Below are 21,357 nucleotides of genomic sequence, written 5' to 3'. Positions count from 1 at the left end.
AAAATTAAGGATCAAGTTGATACCATGTCTAATTGAACTATATTATACTTGTGATAAAAGGCTTTTTTAGTGTATATGAATATTCAACCAGGTCATCAGGTGTTTACAACAGAGATGCAATATGTAAGAGATTGAATAAGAAGATTCTCCACAGATTCAGCTGTGACTACCTCACTAGCGCAAGGACTCTCACTCACCTGCTTCATTTCCAGAGGCTGTGGTCCCAGGTGATCCAGGAGAGCTTCCACCTCCACTTGGTAGTCCAGCTGATGTAACAGTTGAGCCTAAGGGAAAGAGGAAGGATAGTAATTAGTCACAGAAAAATTCTCTGAGCAACGTAACTGAACTGTCATAAATTAGATTCTAAACTGAATATTTAAAAAATGCTGCAACTTCATCAACTGAAAAATGAATTCCTAACATGTGAAGTTACTATATCACAGTGTAGTATTACATCTTTGATAAGAATAAGGACCATAGTATCAGACTACCTGGGCAGGGTTCTCTGCTCCGTTACAGCTTATTAATTGAGGGACCTTAGACAAATCACCGAACTACTCTGGGCTCAGTTTCCTCATTTGTAAAGTGAGATCCACTGCACAGAGTTGTTGAAGAAACTAAATGAGTTGATAAGACTGTTAGAACAATGTCTGGCACATAAAGAGCTAAGTAAATGTTAGCTACAGACATTTCAGAGGCTATTTTAATAAGAAGAACGAGGAGGCTATCACACAAGACGCTGAATTCTCAAGTTTCTTACCTGACTGGATACCAGAGGTGGTAGCTGGAGTAGCTGAAGGTCCTCGTGTGTTCTCACTCTCAGGGCTGGTGGTAGAACCTGCAGAAACAACAGAATACTGAAATCAACAATGGACCAAAGCAATTACTTCAAAATACACGAATCTATTCTTATCTGATTAAACAAAGCTGAGGTTTTGGATATACAGGACCTCTAAGACACTGTCTCTGTGATTCCCCTTGGCCCTGCAACGTAATATCAGTTCTAGTTGGGCCCTCAGTCCAGGTCACAACCTGCTGAGGGAAGCCTGGTGGGAACTGTTGAGACATGCTTTCCAGGCTTCCCAGGGCTCAAGGTTCCAGAGTCTGGTTCCCCAGGAGTACTGCCACCTCCAGCTCTAGGGGTTGCTCCAGGTGATGCCCCAGGTGAGGCTTAATTTTATAAAGGAAAAAAGTTAGTGAATTAAGTTATAAAATGATCTTATGAGGGTCTCCTGAAATATGAATGTTCTTTATTTCCCTGAAGATGAATTTATCCATAAAATTTCACTCAGCTCACTGGTGTTTTGGGTTTTTTGCTCATTATAAAGAATATAGATTTTCCAGATTCAGCAAATAAAAATACAGCTGCTGATGCCTTGATTACAACGTTGTATCCATTTAAAAATAGAATACTATTGTTTTTAACCCCCAGCTAATCAGTTCTCTTAGGAGAATTGCCTCTAGATTTTTACTCCAGTGCTTGTCTCCGAAGGTTTCGTTGACTTTATCATCTGCTTTGAGTGGTATTTTGCCTTCAACATGTATATAAATATTAATATCTTTCCTCAAAAATAAAGTTTTTTTTTTTTTTTTTTATTCAAAAGTGCCTTACTCTTTTCCTCTCAGGTTCTCTAGCACAGTGTTACACACATAATAAATATTCCTTGATTTATTTCCGATCTTCTACAGTTTTGACATTACAAAAATACTAATAATTAAATTCCTCAGGAAACCTCGTCTCTGACAAAATTTTAAGAAATCACATTTCTACCGTTGGATTTGGTGCTGGTCATGCTTGTTCAGTACCTGATGATCCAGAAGTGTTTTCACCAGCAGCCCCAGTACTAGCTGCATTTTCTCCTCCAGTTGTTCCTAGGTGAAAAGAACAAATGATGCTCAGTCTACATTGGGGTTTGCCAGATTTAGCAAATAAAAATACAAGACACCCAGTTAAATGTGAATTCCAGGTAAACAATGAGCAACCATGTCCCAATTATTGCATGGGCCGTACTTCTACTAAAATACATTACTCCTTGCTCATGTGAAATTCAGATTTAACTTAGATTTTATCTGGCAACCCTGGTCTGCATAGATCTTTAGGATAAAAATGCTCTTTGTAGAAATTTCAGGGTGTTTTTGTGGTGGCTGGGGAAATATCAGGACTTTAAATACCCATGATCATTTGTCTTAAAGTTATTAAAGCCATTTCCAGTTGCCATCACATTGGCACCTACTCGTGTTGACCCCATGTGTGTCAGAGTAGAACTGTGCTCCATGCAGTTTTCAGAGGCTGATTTTTCAGAAGTGGTTTGCCAGGGCTTTCTTCTGAGGTTCCTGTGGGTGGATTCCAACTACCAACCTTTCTGTTAGCACCCAAGTACATTAACTATTTTCACCATTGGAATGGACTCGACAGCAACGGGTTTGATTTTTGGTTTAGAGACTTTATTAAAGCCATAAAAAAAAAAAAAAAACAACATTGCCATTCAGTCAATTCTGACTCATAGTGACAGAGTAAAAATGCCCCATAGGGTTTCCAAGGCTGTAATCTTTACAGAAGCAGACTGTAAATTCTCTCTCCTGCAGAACGGCTAGTGGGTTCAAGCTGCTGACTTTTTGGTTAGTAGCCAAGCACTTAACCGCTGCGCCATCAAGGCTTCTTATTAATGCCATAAAACCCCCATTGCTGTGGAGTTAATTCAGATTCATAGCAACTCTTTTTTATTCTTTTTTTCAGTTTACACACTTATATAGAAATCCCTTTATAGTGAGGGTAGTATCTTGGGCCCAGGGTCCATCGGTACAAAAAGAAAAGTTTAACACCAGGAAAAGGGGGTAGTGAGACCCCCAGTTCCAGAAAGTCACAAACAGATATAGAAAACACACCTTGGGTGGATTTCTTTAAAAATTGGTGGGTGGAAGGAAAGCCAGGGAAGACATGATGTGGCCCATGGCCAGAGGCCACCTGAGGATTTGACTGGCACCTGCCAGATACCAGGTTCAAGCACCACAGCATACCCACACTGAGACAACATACCCTATGACTCTGCCCTTCCCCCTCCTCAGGGGCCTCCTGATGGTGGATGGGGTCAGGGCAAGGGCTACCCCCAAAAGCTGGGCCATCCCCGCTAGTGTGGGTAGAAGCACTGGGCACAGACAGACACAGGGGCTCTTTTCCAAGGAACAGCTGGTGGATTTGAACTGCCGACATTCTGGTTAGCAGCCAAGCTGTAAAGCACTGTGCCACTAAAAAAGCCGCAGCCCTGGTTCAATTCACTTAAACTCCTCCTAAGAATTTGAGATCTCAGCTCAGCTTGTGATGCACCACCACCAGAGTATCCAGTGACCCCAAGCCTGGCCTGCTGGGTTTGCAACTGTGCTAGAGCCAGTAAAAGATGGTCTCACTGTGGTTCCTCTGCCAGGCCCAGAGGAAGTTCCAACAGACTCTCCAGTCACACCTGATATGCACAACATTGGGACAGCACATATGTTATTGTGACAACACAAGAAGTCCTTCTGGGGAGATTTGGAGAAAGCAGAGAAATGAAAACCTTCTTGATGGATAGTATTTGATTAGTTGACTTCAGGTGAAACCAACAAGGTTCTGATAAAACACTTATTTTCGACAAAAGCCGTGGCTTCTGAATGATGCCCTCTACTCACCTGACTTGCCCTCAGATGGTGTCACTCCACTGCTTGATGCTCCAGTTGTTTCAACAACTGAAGAACTGGTGGTCCCTTTCAAAATAAACAATAAATATGCATCATGACCTTAGATTAAGAAGAACAAATCAGGCTAGTCTCGGCTTTCAAAATTTCTTTCATATGCTTGTTCACAGTCTCCATTTCCAATTCACTCTCCCACAAAACTGATCATAAGGAGCACTGACTTTCTTGTTAGATATATAGATAACCTAGACCAGTGATTCTCTACACAGTAGAACCAACTGTGAGGTTTTAAGACAAAAATACTTTTGCATGGGTCTCTTCTGGTGGTGTTCAGGTTCAATTCAGCTATAATATGCTGTTTAGTATGTATTTTCAAATGATTTCCTAGGTGATTCTAATGTGGAGCCAGAACTGCGAACCACAACCCTAGCCCAGCCCAGAATCACTGCCTCAAGAGTTTTAGCAGGAGCCTTGGAATCTGTGGGGGCCATAAGAACATTCTGGAATTCTAGCAATTGTACAAGATTAAGGAAAAACCAGCCTGCTCAGACCTTCACTGGTAATGCAATACTGTCAGTCAGTAATTGGGCTAACTCCAGTCTCTTGCTATTTCATTCCATTCATCACACTGCTACTAGATAAAAGACATCAGGACGGACCTACACAGTTCATTTTACGCCTGCAAAATTCCTGAGTTTCCCTTTTTCTCACTTGATATGTCTCAGAGGCTGTGGCTAGGGTAGATGAGGCTCCATGTGAGCCTGCACTCCCAGGACTAGAGGTGGTGGAGCCTCCAGAGATGCCTGTGGTTCCTGAAACCAAGAACCAGGGTGGGTGTTAAACCTCCAACTACTATTCTGATAGAAGAAGTTGAGAGGTTGTGGGAAAAAGGAAAGTAAAAGACACTATCCCTCTAACTTGCCTCAGCCCTGCTTTCTGATACTAGTTATAGCTTGATTTTCACATATCATCACTGGCTAAAGGAGGGCCTGGATGGGCACCAATCTAGCCTGGCCTATCTTACCAGGAGCCGTGGCTTTAGTGCCAGGGGTGCTGCTGCTTCCAGCTCCAGGGGTTATTCCAGGTGATGTCCCAGATGTGTCTGATTTTTTATCATAGAAAACAAATTTTCAGCTTAAGAAAACAAAGTCAGCTCCTCTTGTGAGAGTGACCTTAAATATGCTCGCTTTTTTTCCTTTTAAAAAATTAATGTCTCCCATAAATTTCACTGGTGCTTTCAATTCTTATGCAAGGTAAATCAGATAGAGAAACCTGATAATACACTGACTATAGTAAGGTGTCCTTTCTTATGAAACATTGTCATCATGTAGATAATTCAGTCTTCAACACTGAGTTACCTTGTTTCATCTTACTAGAATTGCCTTATGCCCCAGCACATACCTTCCCTCCCCTTGATTAACGGCGGTCTTGCTTATACTTTGTCTTCTACATCTCTATAGAGATGAATTCCCCTCTCTCCAAGGCAAAGTGGAATGAGAGCTGAAATACAGACCTACTGTTTTTCCTACATTCCACAGAGTATCTGACACTACTAGACACACGGAACATTTGTTGGTGTATTTCTGATCTTGTGGACATGTGACATTACATAAACAACAATGATTAAATTCCCCAGAAAACATTATCCCTGGCTAAATTTTGAGCAAAGTGCTCATATCTACCAACTGGATTTCATACTGGTTATGCCCTTCATTACCTGATGTTCCAGATGTGTTCTCACCAGCAGCTCCAGTGGTGGCTGCATTTGTTCCTCCAGTTGTTCCTAATTGAGGAGAACAGTGGTGCTTAATTTATACAGACAGAAGGAAGCACTCCTTCAGGAACTTCTAGTTTCATTCACATCATTAGCTTCTAAAACAATGTCTTTAGCTGTTGTTGTACTTAGCTGCCATCCAGTCAGTTCTGACTCATACGGACCCCAAGTACAACAGAATCAAACACTGCCTGGTCCTCCGCCATCCTCAATTGAAGGCAACTGCTTGAGAACTGCCTTGTTTCAAGCCACCACAGTGTGAGAAACTGACTGGTGAGTGGCGGTGTCCTTAATTACCTTTACTTGAATCTCATTATCAAAATCTGAGGCTTCAACTAGTGCGGGAACCCACCACAGCCGTTCAGGTGAGGTTTTGCTTGCCTGCTGGGTTTCCAGCGCTGGTGGCCCCACTGGCTGATGCTCCTCCTGTGCTTCCTCTGGCTGCTCCTGTGGTGGCTCCCACGGACCATTCTGTTTTACCTGATAAACATAGAAACAATGGGTTCAATTTACAGTGCTTCTGACACAGATTTAGAGATTCAAGCTAAAATTTCAATCTTTTTGAAAACATTCACCTTTTTTCCAAGAACCTATATGATTTGATAGCTGTACTTTGTTAAAATCACAATGATTAAAGTAATCAGAATTCTGACCCCTAATTATAAATAACCACAAAACCTAGTGCCTTCGAGTGCACTTCTAAAGTCAACGGACTTGCCTTCAGAAGGTGTCACTTCTCTGCTTGGTGCTCCAGATGTTTCACTTGGCCCAAGAGGCGTTCCAGCTGTTGATGGCCCAGAGGGTCTGGGCGTGCCAGGTGAAGAGGGTCCAGAGGTTCCGGCCGTGCCAGCTGTTGATGCTACAGAGGGTCCGGGCGTGCCAGCTGTTGATGGTCCAGAGGGTCTGGGCGTGGCAGTTGTTGCTGGTCCAGAGGGTCCGGCCGTGCCAGCTCTTGATGCTGCAGAGGGACCGGGAGTGGCAGTTGTTGATGGTCCAGATGGTGCAGGCGTGGCAGGTGTTGATGGTCCAGAGGGCCCGTGAGTGCCACCAGATGATGGTCCGGATTGTCCGGGCGTTCCAGCTGTTGCTGTTCCAGAGGCTGCGGGTGTACCAAATGATGACGGTCCAGAGGGCCTGGGCGTGCCAGCTGTTGGTGGTCCAGAGGGTCTGGGCGTGCCAGCTGTTGATGGTCCAGAGGGTCCGGTCGTGGTAGCTGTGGGTGGTCCGGATGGTCCTGGTGTGCCAACCGTGGATGGTCCAGGGGTTCCAGCCGTGGGTGCTGTTGATGCTCCAGAGGGTCTGGGCGTGCCGGCTGTTGATGGTCCAGAAGGGCCGGGCATGCCAGACGTTGGTGCTCCAGAGGGTCCGGGCGTGGCAGTTGTTGATGTTCCAGAAGGTCCAGCTGTGCCAGATGTTGACGCTCCAGAGGATCCGGGCCAAGCAGCTGTTGATGGTCCAGTCGGTCCGGGGGTGGCAGCTGTGGATGGTCCAGAGGGTTCAGGCGTACCAGCTGTTGATGATCCAGATGGTCCAGACGTTGCAGCTGTGGATGCTCCAGTGGGTCCCGGCGTGCGAGCTGTTGATGGTCCAGAGAGTCCGGGCGAGGCAGCTGTTGATTGCCCAGAGGGTCCACGCGTGGCAGCGGATGATGGTCCAGAGGTTCTGGGGGTGCCAGCTGTTGATGCTACAGAGGGTGCTAGCGTGCCTGCTGTTGACGGTCCAGAGGGTCCGTGCGTGGCAGCAGATGATGGTCCAGAGGGTCCGGGCGTGCCAGCTGTTGATGTTCCAGAGGGTTCAGGTGTGCCAGGTGATGACGGTCCATAGGATCCTGGTGAGCTAGCTCTTGATGGTCCAGAGGGTCCGGGCGTGCCAGCTGTTGATGCTCCAGATGGTCCGGATGTAGCAAGTGTTGATGGTCCAGGCGGTCTCGGCGTGGCAGCTGTTGATGCTCCAGTGGGTCCAGGCGTGCCAACTGTTGACGCTGCAGAGGTTCCGGGCGTGCCAGGTGTTGGTGGTCTTGAGGGCCTGAGAGTGCCAGTTTTTGATGTTTCAGAGGGTCCGGGCGTGCCAGTTGTTGCTGGTCTAGGGGGTGGAGGCATGCCAGCTGTTGATGCTCTAGAGGTTTCGGACGTAGCAGCTGTTAATGGTCTAGAGGGCCCGGGCGTGCCAGCTGTTGATGGCCCAGAGGGTCCGGCCGTGCCAGCTGTTGATGCTACAGAGGGTCCGGGCGTGCCAGCTGTTGATGGTAAAGAAGGTCTGGCCGTGGCAGCTGTTGCTGGTCCAGAGGGTCCGGCCGTGCCAGCTCTTGATGCTGCAGAGGGACCGGGCGTGGCAGCTGTTGATGGTCCAGATGGTGCAGGCGTGGCAGGTGTTGATGGTCCAGAGGGCCCGTGAGTGCCACCAGATGATGGTCCGGATTGTCCGGGAGTTCCAGCTGTTGCTGTTCCAGAGGCTGCGGGTGTACCAAATGATGACGGTCCAGAGGGCCTGGGCGTGCCAGCTGTTGGTGGTCCAGAGGGTCTGGGCGTGCCAGCTGTTGATGGTCCAGAGGGTCCGGTCGTGGTAGCTGTGGGTGGTCCGGATGGTCCTGGTGTGCCAACCGTGGATGGTCCAGGGGTTCCAGCCGTGGGTGCTGTTGATGCTCCAGAGGGTCCGGGCGTGCCGGCTGTTGATGGTCCAGAGGGACCGGGCGTGCCAGACGTTGGTGCTCCAGAGGGTCCGGGCGTGGCAGTTGTTGATGTTCCAGAAGGTCCAGCTGTGCCAGATGTTGACGCTCCAGAGGATCCGGGCCAAGCAGCTGTTGATGGTCCAGTCGGTCCGGGGGTGGCAGCTGTGGATGGTCCAGAGGGTTCAGGCGTACCAGCTGTTGATGATCCAGATGGTCCAGACGTTGCAGCTGTGGATGCTCCAGTGGGTCCCGGCGTGCGAGCTGTTGATGGTCCCGAGAGTCCGGGCGAGGCAGCTGTTGATTGCCCAGAGGGTCCACGCGTGGCAGCGGATGATGGTCCAGAGGTTCTGGGGGTGCCAGCTGTTGATGCTACAGAGGGTGCTAGCGTGCCTGCTGTTGACGGTAGAGAGGGTCCGTGCGTGGCAGCAGATGATGGTCCAGAGGGTCCGGGCGTGCCAGCTGTTGATGTTCCAGAGGGTTCAGGTGTGCCAGGTGATGACGGTCCATAGGATCCTGGTGAGCTAGCTCTTGATGGCCCAGATTGTCCCGGCGTGCCAGCTGTTGATGCTCCAGATGGTCCGGATGTAGCAAGTGTTGATGGTCCAGGCGGTCTGGGCGTGGCAGCTGTTGATGCTCCAGTGGGTCCAGGCGTGCCAACTGTTGACGCTGCAGAGGTTCCGGGCGTGCCAACTGTTGATGCTGCAGAGGGTCCGAGCGTGCCAGGTGTTGGTGGTCCTGAGGGCCTGAGAGTGCCAGTTTTTGATGTTTCAGAGGGTCCGGGCGTGCCAGTTGTTGCTGGTCTAGGGGGTGGAGGCGTGCCAGCTGTTGATGCTCCAGAGGTTTCGGACGTAGCAGCTGTTAATGGTCTAGAGGGCCCGGGCATGCCAGCTGTTGATGGCCCAGAGGGTCTGGGCGTGCCAGGTGAAGAGGGTCCAGAGGGTCCGGCCGTGCCAGCTGTTGATGCTACAGAGGGTCCGGGCGTGCCAGCTGTTGATGGTCCAGAGGGTCTGGGCGTGGCAGTTGTTGCTGGTCCAGAGGGTCCGGCCGTGCCAGCTCTTGATGCTGCAGAGGGACCGGGCGTGGCAGCTGTTGATGGTCCAGATGGTGCAGGCGTGGCAGGTGTTGATGGTCCAGAGGGCCCGTGAGTGCCACCAGATGATGGTCCGGATTGTCCGGGCGTTCCAGCTGTTGCTGTTCCAGAGGCTGTGGGTGTACCAAATGATGACGGTCCAGAGGGCCTGGGCGTGCCAGCTGTTGGTGGTCCAGAGGGTCTGGGCGTGCCAGCTGTTGATGGTCCAGAGGGTCCGGTCGTGGTAGCTGTGGGTGGTCCGGATGGTCCTGGTGTGCCAACCGTGGATGGTCCAGGGGTTCCAGCCGTGGGTGCTGTTGATGCTCCAGAGGGTCCGGGCGTGCCGGCTGTTGATGGTCCAGAGGGACCGGGCGTGCCAGACGTTGGTGCTCCAGAGGGTCCGGGCGTGGCAGTTGTTGATGTTCCAGAAGGTCCAGCTGTGCCAGATGTTGACGCTCCAGAGGATCCGGGCCAAGCAGCTGTTGATGGTCCAGTCGGTCCGGGGGTGGCAGCTGTGGATGGTCCAGAGGGTTCAGGCGTACCAGCTGTTGATGATCCAGATGGTCCAGACGTTGCAGCTGTGGATGCTCCAGTGGGTCCCGGCGTGCGAGCTGTTGATGGTCCAGAGAGTCCGGGCGAGGCAGCTGTTGATTGCCCAGAGGGTCCACGTGTGGCAGCGGATGATGGTCCAGAGGTTCTGGGGGTGCCAGCTGTTGATGCTACAGAGGGTGCTAGCGTGCCTGCTGTTGACGGTCCAGAGGGTCCGTGCGTGGCAGCAGATGATGGTCCAGAGGGTCCGGGCGTGCCAGCTGTTGATGTTCCAGAGGGTTCAGGTGTGCCAGGTGATGACGGTCCATAGGATCCTGGTGAGCTAGCTCTTGATGGTCCAGAGGGTCTGGGCCTGCCACCTGTTGATGCTCGAGATGGTCCGGATGTAGCAAGTGTTGATGGTCCAGGCGGTCTGGGCGTGGCAGCTGTTGATGCTCCAGTGGGTCCAGGCGTGCCAACTGTTGACGCTGCAGATGTTCCGGGCGTGCCAGGTGTTGGTGGTCTTGAGGGCCTGAGAGTGCCAGTTTTTGATGTTTCAGAGGGTCCGGGCGTGCCAGTTGTTGCTGGTCTAGGGGGTGGAGGCATGCCAGCTGTTGATGCTCTAGAGGTTTCGGACGTAGCAGCTGTTAATGGTCTAGAGGGCCCGGGCGTGCCAGCTGTTGATGGCCCAGAGGGTCCGGCCGTGCCAGCTGTTGATGCTACAGAGGGTCCGGGCGTGCCAGCTGTTGATGGTAAAGAAGGTCTGGCCGTGGCAGCTGTTGCTGGTCCAGAGGGTCCGGCCGTGCCAGCTCTTGATGCTGCAGAGGGACTGGGCGTGGCAGCTGTTGATGGTCCAGATGGTGCAGGCGTGGCAGGTGTTGATGGTCCAGAGGGCCCGTGAGTGCCACCAGATGATGGTCCGGATTGTCCGGGAGTTCCAGCTGTTGCTGTTCCAGAGGCTGCGGGTGTACCAAATGATGACGGTCCAGAGGGCCTGGGCGTGCCAGCTGTTGGTGGTCCAGAGGGTCTGGGCGTGCCAGCTGTTGATGGTCCAGAGGGTCCGGTCGTGGTAGCTGTGGGTGGTCCGGATGGTCCTGGTGTGCCAACCGTGGATGGTCCAGGGGTTCCAGCCGTGGGTGCTGTTGATGCTCCAGAGGGTCCGGGCGTGCCGGCTGTTGATGGTCCAGAGGGACCGGGCGTGCCAGACGTTGGTGCTCCAGAGGGTCCGGGCGTGGCAGTTGTTGATGTTCCAGAAGGTCCAGCTGTGCCAGATGTTGACGCTCCAGAGGATCCGGGCCAAGCAGCTGTTGATGGTCCAGTCGGTCCGGGGGTGGCAGCTGTGGATGGTCCAGAGGGTTCAGGCGTACCAGCTGTTGATGATCCAGATGGTCCAGACGTTGCAGCTGTGGATGCTCCAGTGGGTCCCGGCGTGCGAGCTGTTGATGGTCCCGAGAGTCCGGGCGAGGCAGCTGTTGATTGCCCAGAGGGTCCACGCGTGGCAGCGGATGATGGTCCAGAGGTTCTGGGGGTGCCAGCTGTTGATGCTACAGAGGGTGCTAGCGTGCCTGCTGTTGACGGTCCAGAGGGTCCGTGCGTGGCAGCAGATGATGGTCCAGAGGGTCCGGGCGTGCCAGCTGTTGATGTTCCAGAGGGTTCAGGTGTGCCAGGTGATGACGGTCCATAGGATCCTGGTGAGCTAGCTCTTGATGGCCCAGATTGTCCCGGCGTGCCAGCTGTTGATGCTCCAGATGGTCCGGATGTAGCAAGTGTTGATGGTCCAGGCGGTCTGGGCGTGGCAGCTGTTGATGCTCCAGTGGGTCCAGGCGTGCCAACTGTTGACGCTGCAGAGGTTCCGGGCGTGCCAACTGTTGATGCTGCAGAGGGTCCGAGCGTGCCAGGTGTTGGTGGTCCTGAGGGCCTGAGAGTGCCAGTTTTTGATGTTTCAGAGGGTCCGGGCGTGGTAGCTGTGGGTGGTCAGGATGGTCCTGGTGTGCCAACAGTGGATGGTCCAGGGGTTCCAGCCGTGGGTGCTGTTGATGCTCCAGAGGGTCCGGGCGTGCCGGCTGTTGATGGTCCAGAGAGTCCGGGCGAGGCAGCTGTTGATTGCCCAGAGGGTCCACGCGTGGCAGCGGATGATGGTCCAGAGGTTCTGGGGGTGCCAGCTGTTGATGCTACAGAGGGTGCTAGCGTGCCTGCTGTTGACGGTCCAGAGGGTCCGTGCGTGGCAGCAGATGATGGTCCAGAGGGTCCGGGCGTGCCAGCTGTTGATGTTCCAGAGGGTTCAGGTGTGCCAGGTGATGACGGTCCATAGGATCCTGGTGAGCTAGCTCTTGATGGCCCAGAGGGTCTGGGCGTGCCAGCTGTTGATGCTCCAGATGGTCCGGATGTAGCAAGTGTTGATGGTCCAGGCGGTCTGGGCGTGGCAGCTGTTGATGCTCCAGTGGGTCCAGGCGTGCCAACTGTTGACGCTGCAGAGGTTCCGGGCGTGCCAGGTGTTGGTGGTCTTGAGGGCCTGAGAGTGCCAGTTTTTGATGTTTCAGAGGGTCCGGGCGTGCCAGTTGTTGCTGGTCTAGGGGGTGGAGGCGTGCCAGCTGTTGATTCTCCAGAGGTTTCGGATGTAGCAGCTGTTAATGGTCTAGAGGGCCCGGGCGTGCCAGCTGTTGATGGCCCAGAGGGTCTGGGCGTGCCAGGTGAAGAGGGTCCAGAGGGTCTGGCCGTGCCAGCTGTTGATGCTACAGAGGGTCCGGGCGTGGCAGCTGTTGATGGTCCAGAAGGTCTGGGCGTGGCAGTTGTTGCTGGTCCAGAGGGTCCGGCCGTGCCAGCTCTTGATGCTGCAGAGGGACCGGGCGTGGCAGCTGTTGATGGTCCAGATGGTGCAGGCGTGGCAGGTGTTGATGGTCCAGAGGGCCCGTGAGTGCCACCAGATGATGGTCCGGATTGTCCGGGAGTTCCAGCTGTTGCTGTTCCAGAGGCTGCGGGTGTACCAAATGATGACGGTCCAGAGGGCCTGGGCGTGCCAGCTGTTGGTGGTCCAGAGGGTCTGGGCGTGCCAGCTGTTGATGGTCCAGAGGGTCCGGTCGTGGTAGCTGTGGGTGGTCCGGATGGTCCTGGTGTGCCAACAGTGGATGGTCCAGGGGTTCCAGCCGTGGGTGCTGTTGATGCCCCAGAGGGTCCGGGCGTGCCGGCTGTTGATGGTCCAGAGAGTCCGGGCGAGGCAGCTGTTGATTGCCCAGAGGGTCCACGTGTGGCAGCGGATGATGGTCCAGAGGTTCTGGGGGTGCCAGCTGTTGATGCTACAGAGGGTGTTAGCGCGCCTGCTGTTGACGGTCCAGAGGGTCCGTGCGTGGCAGCAGATGATGGTCCAGAGGGTCCGGGCGTGCCAGCTGTTGATGTTCCAGAGGGTTCAGGTGTGCCAGGTGATGACGGTCCATAGGATCCTGGTGAGCTAGCTCTTGATGGTCCAGATTGTCCGGGCGTGCCAGCAGTTGATGCTCCAGAGGGTCCGGATGTAGCAAGTGTTGATGGTCCAGGCGGTCTCGGCGTGGCAGCTGTTGATGCTCCAGTGGGTCCAGGCGTGCCAACTGTTGACGCTGCAGAGGTTCCGGGCGTGCCAAATGTTGATGCTCCAGAGGGTCCGAGCGTGGCAGGTGTTGGTGGTCTTGAGGGCCTGAGAGTGCCAGTTTTTGATGTTTCAGAGGGTCCGGGCATGCCAGTTGTTGCTGGTCTAGGGGGTGGAGGCGTGCCAGCTGTTGATGCTCCAGAGGTTTCGGACGTAGCAGCTGTTAATGGTCTAGAGGGCCCGGGCGTGCCAGCTGTTGATGGCCCAGAGGGTCTGGGCGAGCCAGATGAAGACGGTCCAGAGGGTCCGGCCGTGCCAGCTGTTGATGCTACAGAGGGTCCGGGCGTGCCAGCTGTTGATGGTCCAGAGGGTCTGGGCGTGGCAGTTGTTGCTGGTCCAGAGGGTCCGGCCGTGCCAGCTCTTGATGCTGCAGAGGGACCGGGCGTGGCAGCTGTTGATGGTCCAGATGGTGCAGGCGTGGCAGGTGTTGATGGTCCAGAGGGCCCGTGAGTGCCACCAGATGATGGTCCGGATTGTCCGGGCGTTCCAGCTGTTGCTGTTCCAGAGGCTGCGGGTGTACCAAATGATGACGGTCCAGAGGGCCTGGGCGTGCCAGCTGTTGGTGGTCCAGAGGGTCTGGGCGTGCCAGCTGTTGATGGTCCAGAGGGTCCGGTCGTGGTAGCTGTGGGTGGTCCGGATGGTCCTGGTGTGCCAACCGTGGATGGTCCAGGGGTTCCAGCCGTGGGTGCTGTTGATGCTCCAGAGGGTCCGGGCGTGCCGGCTGTTGATGGTCCAGAGGGACCGGGTGTGCCAGACGTTGGTGCTCCAGAGGGTCCGGGCGTGGCAGTTGTTGATGTTCCAGAAGGTCCAGCTGTGCCAGATGTTGACGCTCCAGAGGATCCGGGCCAAGCAGCTGTTGATGGTCCAGACGGTCCGGGGGTGGCAGCTGTGGATGGTCCAGAGGGTTCAGGCGTGCCAGCTGTTGATGATCCAGATGGTCCAGACGTTGCAGCTGTGGATGCTCCAGTGGGTCCCGGCGTGCGAGCTGTTGATTGTCCAGAGAGTCCGGGCAAGGCAGCTGTTGATAGCCCAGAGGGTCCACGTGTGGCAGCGGATGATGGTCCAGAGGTTCTGGGGGTGCCAGCTGTTGATGCTACAGAGGGTGCTAGCGTGCCTGCTGTTGACGGTCCAGAGGGTCCGTGCGTGGCAGCAGATGATGGTCCAGAGGGTCCGGGCGTGCCAGCTGTTGATGTTCCAGAGGGTTCAGGTGTGCCAGGTGATGACGGTCCATACGATCCTGGTGAGCTAGCTCTTGATGGTCCAGAGGGTCCGGGCGTGCCAGCTGTTGATGCTCCAGATGGTCCGGATGTAGCAAGTGTTGATGGTCCAGGCGGTCTCGGCGTGGCAGCTGTTGATGCTCCAGTGGGTCCAGGCGTGCCAACTGTTGACGCTGCAGAGGTTCCGGGCGTGCCAGGTGTTGGTGGTCTTGAGGGCCTGAGAGTGCCAGTTTTTGATGTTTCAGAGGGTCCGGGCGTGCCAGTTGTTGCTGGTCTAGGGGGTGGAGGCATGCCAGCTGTTGATGCTCTAGAGGTTTCGGACGTAGCAGCTGTTAATGGTCTAGAGGGCCCGGGCGTGCCAGCTGTTGATGGCCCAGAGGGTCCGGCCGTGCCAGCTGTTGATGCTACAGAGGGTCCGGGCGTGCCAGCTGTTGATGGTAAAGAAGGTCTGGCCGTGGCAGCTGTTGCTGGTCCAGAGGGTCCGGCCGTGCCAGCTCTTGATGCTGCAGAGGGACCGGGCGTGGCAGCTGTTGATGGTCCAGATGGTGCAGGCGTGGCAGGTGTTGATGGTCCAGAGGGCCCGTGAGTGCCACCAGATGATGGTCCGGATTGTCCGGGAGTTCCAGCTGTTGCTGTTCCAGAGGCTGCGGGTGTACCAAATGATGACGGTCCAGAGGGCCTGGGCGTGCCAGCTGTTGGTGGTCCAGAGGGTCTGGGCGTGCCAGCTGTTGATGGTCCAGAGGGTCCGGTCGTGGTAGCTGTGGGTGGTCCGGATGGTCCTGGTGTGCCAACCGTGGATGGTCCAGGGGTTCCAGCCGTGGGTGCTGTTGATGCTCCAGAGGGTCTGGGCGTGCCGGCTGTTGATGGTCCAGAAGGGCCGGGCATGCCAGACGTTGGTGCTCCAGAGGGTCCGGGCGTGGCAGTTGTTGATGTTCCAGAAGGTCCAGCTGTGCCAGATGTTGACGCTCCAGAGGATCCGGGCCAAGCAGCTGTTGATGGTCCAGTCGGTCCGGGGGTGGCAGCTGTGGATGGTCCAGAGGGTTCAGGCGTACCAGCTGTTGATGATCCAGATGGTCCAGACGTTGCAGCTGTGGATGCTCCAGTGGGTCCCGGCGTGCGAGCTGTTGATGGTCCAGAGAGTCCGGGCGAGGCAGCTGTTGATTGCCCAGAGGGTCCACGCGTGGCAGCGGATGATGGTCCAGAGGTTCTGGGGGTGCCAGCTGTTGATGCTACAGAGGGTGCTAGCGTGCCTGCTGTTGACGGTCCAGAGGGTCCGTGCGTGGCAGCAGATGATGGTCCAGAGGGTCCGGGCGTGCCAGCTGTTGATGTTCCAGAGGGTTCAGGTGTGCCAGGTGATGACGGTCCATAGGATCCTGGTGAGCTAGCTCTTGATGGTCCAGAGGGTCCGGGCGTGCCAGCTGTTGATGCTCCAGATGGTCCGGATGTAGCAAGTGTTGATGGTCCAGGCGGTCTCGGCGTGGCAGCTGTTGATGCTCCAGTGGGTCCAGGCGTGCCAACTGTTGACGCTGCAGAGGTTCCGGGCGTGCCAGGTGTTGGTGGTCTTGAGGGCCTGAGAGTGCCAGTTTTTGATGTTTCAGAGGGTCCGGGCGTGCCAGTTGTTGCTGGTCTAGGGGGTGGAGGCATGCCAGCTGTTGATGCTCTAGAGGTTTCGGACGTAGCAGCTGTTAATGGTCTAGAGGGCCCGGGCGTGCCAGCTGTTGATGGCCCAGAGGGTCCGGCCGTGCCAGCTGTTGATGCTACAGAGGGTCCGGGCGTGCCAGCTGTTGATGGTAAAGAAGGTCTGGCCGTGGCAGCTGTTGCTGGTCCAGAGGGTCCGGCCGTGCCAGCTCTTGATGCTGCAGAGGGACCGGGCGTGGCAGCTGTTGATGGTCCAGATGGTGCAGGCGTGGCAGGTGTTGATGGTCCAGAGGGCCCGTGAGTGCCACCAGATGATGGTCCGGATTGTCCGGGAGTTCCAGCTGTTGCTGTTCCAGAGGCTGCGGGTGTACCAAATGATGACGGTCCAGAGGGCCTGGGCGTGCCAGCTGTTGGTGGTCCAGAGGGTCTGGGCGTGCCAGCTGTTGATGGTCCAGAGGGTCCGGTCGTGGTAGCTGTGGGTGGTCCGGATGGTCCTGGTGTGCCAACAGTGGATGGTCCAGGGGTTCCAGCCGTGGGTGCTGTTGATGCTCCAGAGGGTCCGGGCGTGCCGGCTGTTGATGGTCCAGAGAGTCCGGGCGAGGCAGCTGTTGATTGCCCAGAGGGTCCACGCGTGGCAGCGGATGATGGTCCAGAGGTTCTGGGGGTGCCAGCTGTTGATGCTACAGAGGGTGCTAGCGTGCCTGCTGTTGACGGTCCAGAGGGTCCGTGCGTGGCAGCAGATGATGGTCCAGAGGGTCCGGGCGTGCCAGCTGTTGATGTTCCAGAGGGTTCAGGTGTGCCAGGTGATGACGGTCCATAGGATCCTGGTGAGCTAGCTCTTGATGGCCCAGAGGGTCTGGGCGTGCCAGCTGTTGATGCTCCAGATGGTCCGGATGTAGCAAGTGTTGATGGTCCAGGCGGTCTGGGCGTGGCAGCTGTTGATGCTCCAGTGGGTCCAGGCGTGCCAACTGTTGACGCTGCAGAGGTTCCGGGCGTGCCAGGTGTTGGTGGTCTTGAGGGCCTGAGAGTGCCAGTTTTTGATGTTTCAGAGGGTCCGGGCGTGCCAGTTGTTGCTGGTCTAGGGGGTGGAGGCGTGCCAGCTGTTGATTCTCCAGAGGTTTCGGATGTAGCAGCTGTTAATGGTCTAGAGGGCCCGGGCGTGCCAGCTGTTGATGGCCCAGAGGGTCTGGGCGTGCCAGGTGAAGAGGGTCCAGAGGGTCTGGCCGTGCCAGCTGTTGATGCTACAGAGGGTCCGGGCGTGGCAGCTGTTGATGGTCCAGAAGGTCTGGGCGTGGCAGTTGTTGCTGGTCCAGAGGGTCCGGCCGTGCCAGCTCTTGATGCTGCAGAGGGACCGGGCGTGGCAGCTGTTGATGGTCCAGATGGTGCAGGCGTGGCAGGTGTTGATGGTCCAGAGGGCCCGTGAGTGCCACCAGATGATGGTCCGGATTGTCCGGGAGTTCCAGCTGTTGCTGTTCCAGAGGCTGCGGGTGTACCAAATGATGACGGTCCAGAGGGCCTGGGCGTGCCAGCTGTTGGTGGTCCAGAGGGTCTGGGCGTGCCAGCTGTTGATGGTCCAGAGGGTCCGGTCGTGGTAGCTGTGGGTGGTCCGGATGGTCCTGGTGTGCCAACAGTGGATGGTCCAGGGGTTCCAGCCGTGGGTGCTGTTGATGCCCCAGAGGGTCCGGGCGTGCCGGCTGTTGATGGTCCAGAGAGTCCGGGCGAGGCAGCTGTTGATTGCCCAGAGGGTCCACGTGTGGCAGCGGATGATGGTCCAGAGGTTCTGGGGGTGCCAGCTGTTGATGCTACAGAGGGTGTTAGCGCGCCTGCTGTTGACGGTCCAGAGGGTCCGTGCGTGGCAGCAGATGATGGTCCAGAGGGTCCGGGCGTGCCAGCTGTTGATGTTCCAGAGGGTTCAGGTGTGCCAGGTGATGACGGTCCATAGGATCCTGGTGAGCTAGCTCTTGATGGTCCAGATTGTCCGGGCGTGCCAGCAGTTGATGCTCCAGAGGGTCCGGATGTAGCAAGTGTTGATGGTCCAGGCGGTCTCGGCGTGGCAGCTGTTGATGCTCCAGTGGGTCCAGGCGTGCCAACTGTTGACGCTGCAGAGGTTCCGGGCGTGCCAAATGTTGATGCTCCAGAGGGTCCGAGCGTGGCAGGTGTTGGTGGTCTTGAGGGCCTGAGAGTGCCAGTTTTTGATGTTTCAGAGGGTCCGGGCATGCCAGTTGTTGCTGGTCTAGGGGGTGGAGGCGTGCCAGCTGTTGATGCTCCAGAGGTTTCGGACGTAGCAGCTGTTAATGGTCTAGAGGGCCCGGGCGTGCCAGCTGTTGATGGCCCAGAGGGTCTGGGCGAGCCAGATGAAGACGGTCCAGAGGGTCCGGCCGTGCCAGCTGTTGATGCTACAGAGGGTCCGGGCGTGCCAGCTGTTGATGGTCCAGAGGGTCTGGGCGTGGCAGTTGTTGCTGGTCCAGAGGGTCCGGCCGTGCCAGCTCTTGATGCTGCAGAGGGACCGGGCGTGGCAGCTGTTGATGGTCCAGATGGTGCAGGCGTGGCAGGTGTTGATGGTCCAGAGGGCCCGTGAGTGCCACCAGATGATGGTCCGGATTGTCCGGGCGTTCCAGCTGTTGCTGTTCCAGAGGCTGCGGGTGTACCAAATGATGACGGTCCAGAGGGCCTGGGCGTGCCAGCTGTTGGTGGTCCAGAGGGTCTGGGCGTGCCAGCTGTTGATGGTCCAGAGGGTCCGGTCGTGGTAGCTGTGGGTGGTCCGGATGGTCCTGGTGTGCCAACCGTGGATGGTCCAGGGGTTCCAGCCGTGGGTGCTGTTGATGCTCCAGAGGGTCCGGGCGTGCCGGCTGTTGATGGTCCAGAGGGACCGGGTGTGCCAGACGTTGGTGCTCCAGAGGGTCCGGGCGTGGCAGTTGTTGATGTTCCAGAAGGTCCAGCTGTGCCAGATGTTGACGCTCCAGAGGATCCGGGCCAAGCAGCTGTTGATGGTCCAGACGGTCCGGGGGTGGCAGCTGTGGATGGTCCAGAGGGTTCAGGCGTGCCAGCTGTTGATGATCCAGATGGTCCAGACGTTGCAGCTGTGGATGCTCCAGTGGGTCCCGGCGTGCGAGCTGTTGATTGTCCAGAGAGTCCGGGCAAGGCAGCTGTTGATAGCCCAGAGGGTCCACGTGTGGCAGCGGATGATGGTCCAGAGGTTCTGGGGGTGCCAGCTGTTGATGCTACAGAGGGTGCTAGCGTGCCTGCTGTTGACGGTCCAGAGGGTCCGTGCGTGGCAGCAGATGATGGTCCAGAGGGTCCGGGCGTGCCAGCTGTTGATGTTCCAGAGGGTTCAGGTGTGCCAGGTGATGACGGTCCATACGATCCTGGTGAGCTAGCTCTTGATGGTCCAGAGGGTCCGGGCGTGCCAGCTGTTGATGCTCCAGATGGTCCGGATGTAGCAAGTGTTGATGGTCCAGGCGGTCTCGGCGTGGCAGCTGTTGATGCTCCAGTGGGTCCAGGCGTGCCAACTGTTGACGCTGCAGAGGTTCCGGGCGTGCCAGGTGTTGGTGGTCTTGAGGGCCTGAGAGTGCCAGTTTTTGATGTTTCAGAGGGTCCGGGCGTGCCAGTTGTTGCTGGTCTAGGGGGTGGAGGCATGCCAGCTGTTGATGCTCTAGAGGTTTCGGACGTAGCAGCTGTTAATGGTCTAGAGGGCCCGGGCGTGCCAGCTGTTGATGGCCCAGAGGGTCCGGCCGTGCCAGCTGTTGATGCTACAGAGGGTCCGGGCGTGCCAGCTGTTGATGGTAAAGAAGGTCTGGCCGTGGCAGCTGTTGCTGGTCCAGAGGGTCCGGCCGTGCCAGCTCTTGATGCTGCAGAGGGACCGGGCGTGGCAGCTGTTGATGGTCCAGATGGTGCAGGCGTGGCAGGTGTTGATGGTCCAGAGGGCCCGTGAGTGCCACCAGATGATGGTCCGGATTGTCCGGGAGTTCCAGCTGTTGCTGTTCCAGAGGCTGCGGGTGTACCAAATGATGACGGTCCAGAGGGCCTGGGCGTGCCAGCTGTTGGTGGTCCAGAGGGTCTGGGCGTGCCAGCTGTTGATGGTCCAGAGGGTCCGGTCGTGGTAGCTGTGGGTGGTCCGGATGGTCCTGGTGTGCCAACCGTGGATGGTCCAGGGGTTCCAGCCGTGGGTGCTGTTGATGCTCCAGAGGGTCTGGGCGTGCCGGCTGTTGATGGTCCAGAAGGGCCGGGCATGCCAGACGTTGGTGCTCCAGAGGGTCCGGGCGTGGCAGTTGTTGATGTTCCAGAAGGTCCAGCTGTGCCAGATGTTGACGCTCCAGAGGATCCGGGCCAAGCAGCTGTTGATGGTCCAGTCGGTCCGGGGGTGGCAGCTGTGGATGGTCCAGAGGGTTCAGGCGTACCAGCTGTTGATGATCCAGATGGTCCAGACGTTGCAGCTGTGGATGCTCCAGTGGGTCCCGGCGTGCGAGCTGTTGATGGTCCAGAGAGTCCGGGCGAGGCAGCTGTTGATTGCCCAGAGGGTCCACGCGTGGCAGCGGATGATGGTCCAGAGGTTCTGGGGGTGCCAGCTGTTGATGCTACAGAGGGTGCTAGCGTGCCTGCTGTTGACGGTCCAGAGGGTCCGTGCGTGGCAGCAGATGATGGTCCAGAGGGTCCGGGCGTGCCAGCTGTTGATGTTCCAGAGGGTTCAGGTGTGCCAGGTGATGACGGTCCATAGGATCCTGGTGAGCTAGCTCTTGATGGTCCAGAGGGTCCGGGCGTGCCAGCTGTTGATGCTCCAGATGGTCCGGATGTAGCAAGTGTTGATGGTCCAGGCGGTCTCGGCGTGGCAGCTGTTGATGCTCCAGTGGGTCCAGGCGTGCCAACTGTTGACGCTGCAGAGGTTCCGGGCGTGCCAGGTGTTGGTGGTCTTGAGGGCCTGAGAGTGCCAGTTTTTGATGTTTCAGAGGGTCCGGGCGTGCCAGTTGTTGCTGGTCTAGGGGGTGGAGGCATGCCAGCTGTTGATGCTCTAGAGGTTTCGGACGTAGCAGCTGTTAATGGTCTAGAGGGCCCGGGCGTGCCAGCTGTTGATGGCCCAGAGGGTCCGGCCGTGCCAGCTGTTGATGCTACAGAGGGTCCGGGCGTGCCAGCTGTTGATGGTAAAGAAGGTCTGGCCGTGGCAGCTGTTGCTGGTCCAGA

At 56.3% G+C, this 21,357-nt stretch overlaps 1 long non-coding RNA gene across 1 annotated transcript; it reads right to left on the bottom strand.

Moving 5' to 3' along the window:
• Positions 1–1,827: 1,827 nt before the first annotated feature.
• On the bottom strand, positions 1,828–5,439 carry LOC126075311 (uncharacterized). The gene is made up of 3 exons (XR_007517155.1): positions 5,387–5,439; positions 3,664–3,738; positions 1,828–1,872 (listed from the first exon to the last, which is right to left on the bottom strand). It is a non-coding gene; the product is annotated as an uncharacterized LOC126075311 (long non-coding RNA).
• Between the last annotated feature and the right edge of the window lie 15,918 nt (positions 5,440–21,357).

The sequence above is a fragment of the Elephas maximus genome, chromosome 4, assembly GCF_024166365.1.
Source record: "Elephas maximus indicus isolate mEleMax1 chromosome 4, mEleMax1 primary haplotype, whole genome shotgun sequence".
Classification (NCBI taxonomy): domain Eukaryota; kingdom Metazoa; phylum Chordata; class Mammalia; order Proboscidea; family Elephantidae; genus Elephas; species Elephas maximus.
The sequence above is the reverse complement of the archived record's forward strand: the minus strand, read 5'-3'. Positions and strand labels throughout refer to the sequence as shown.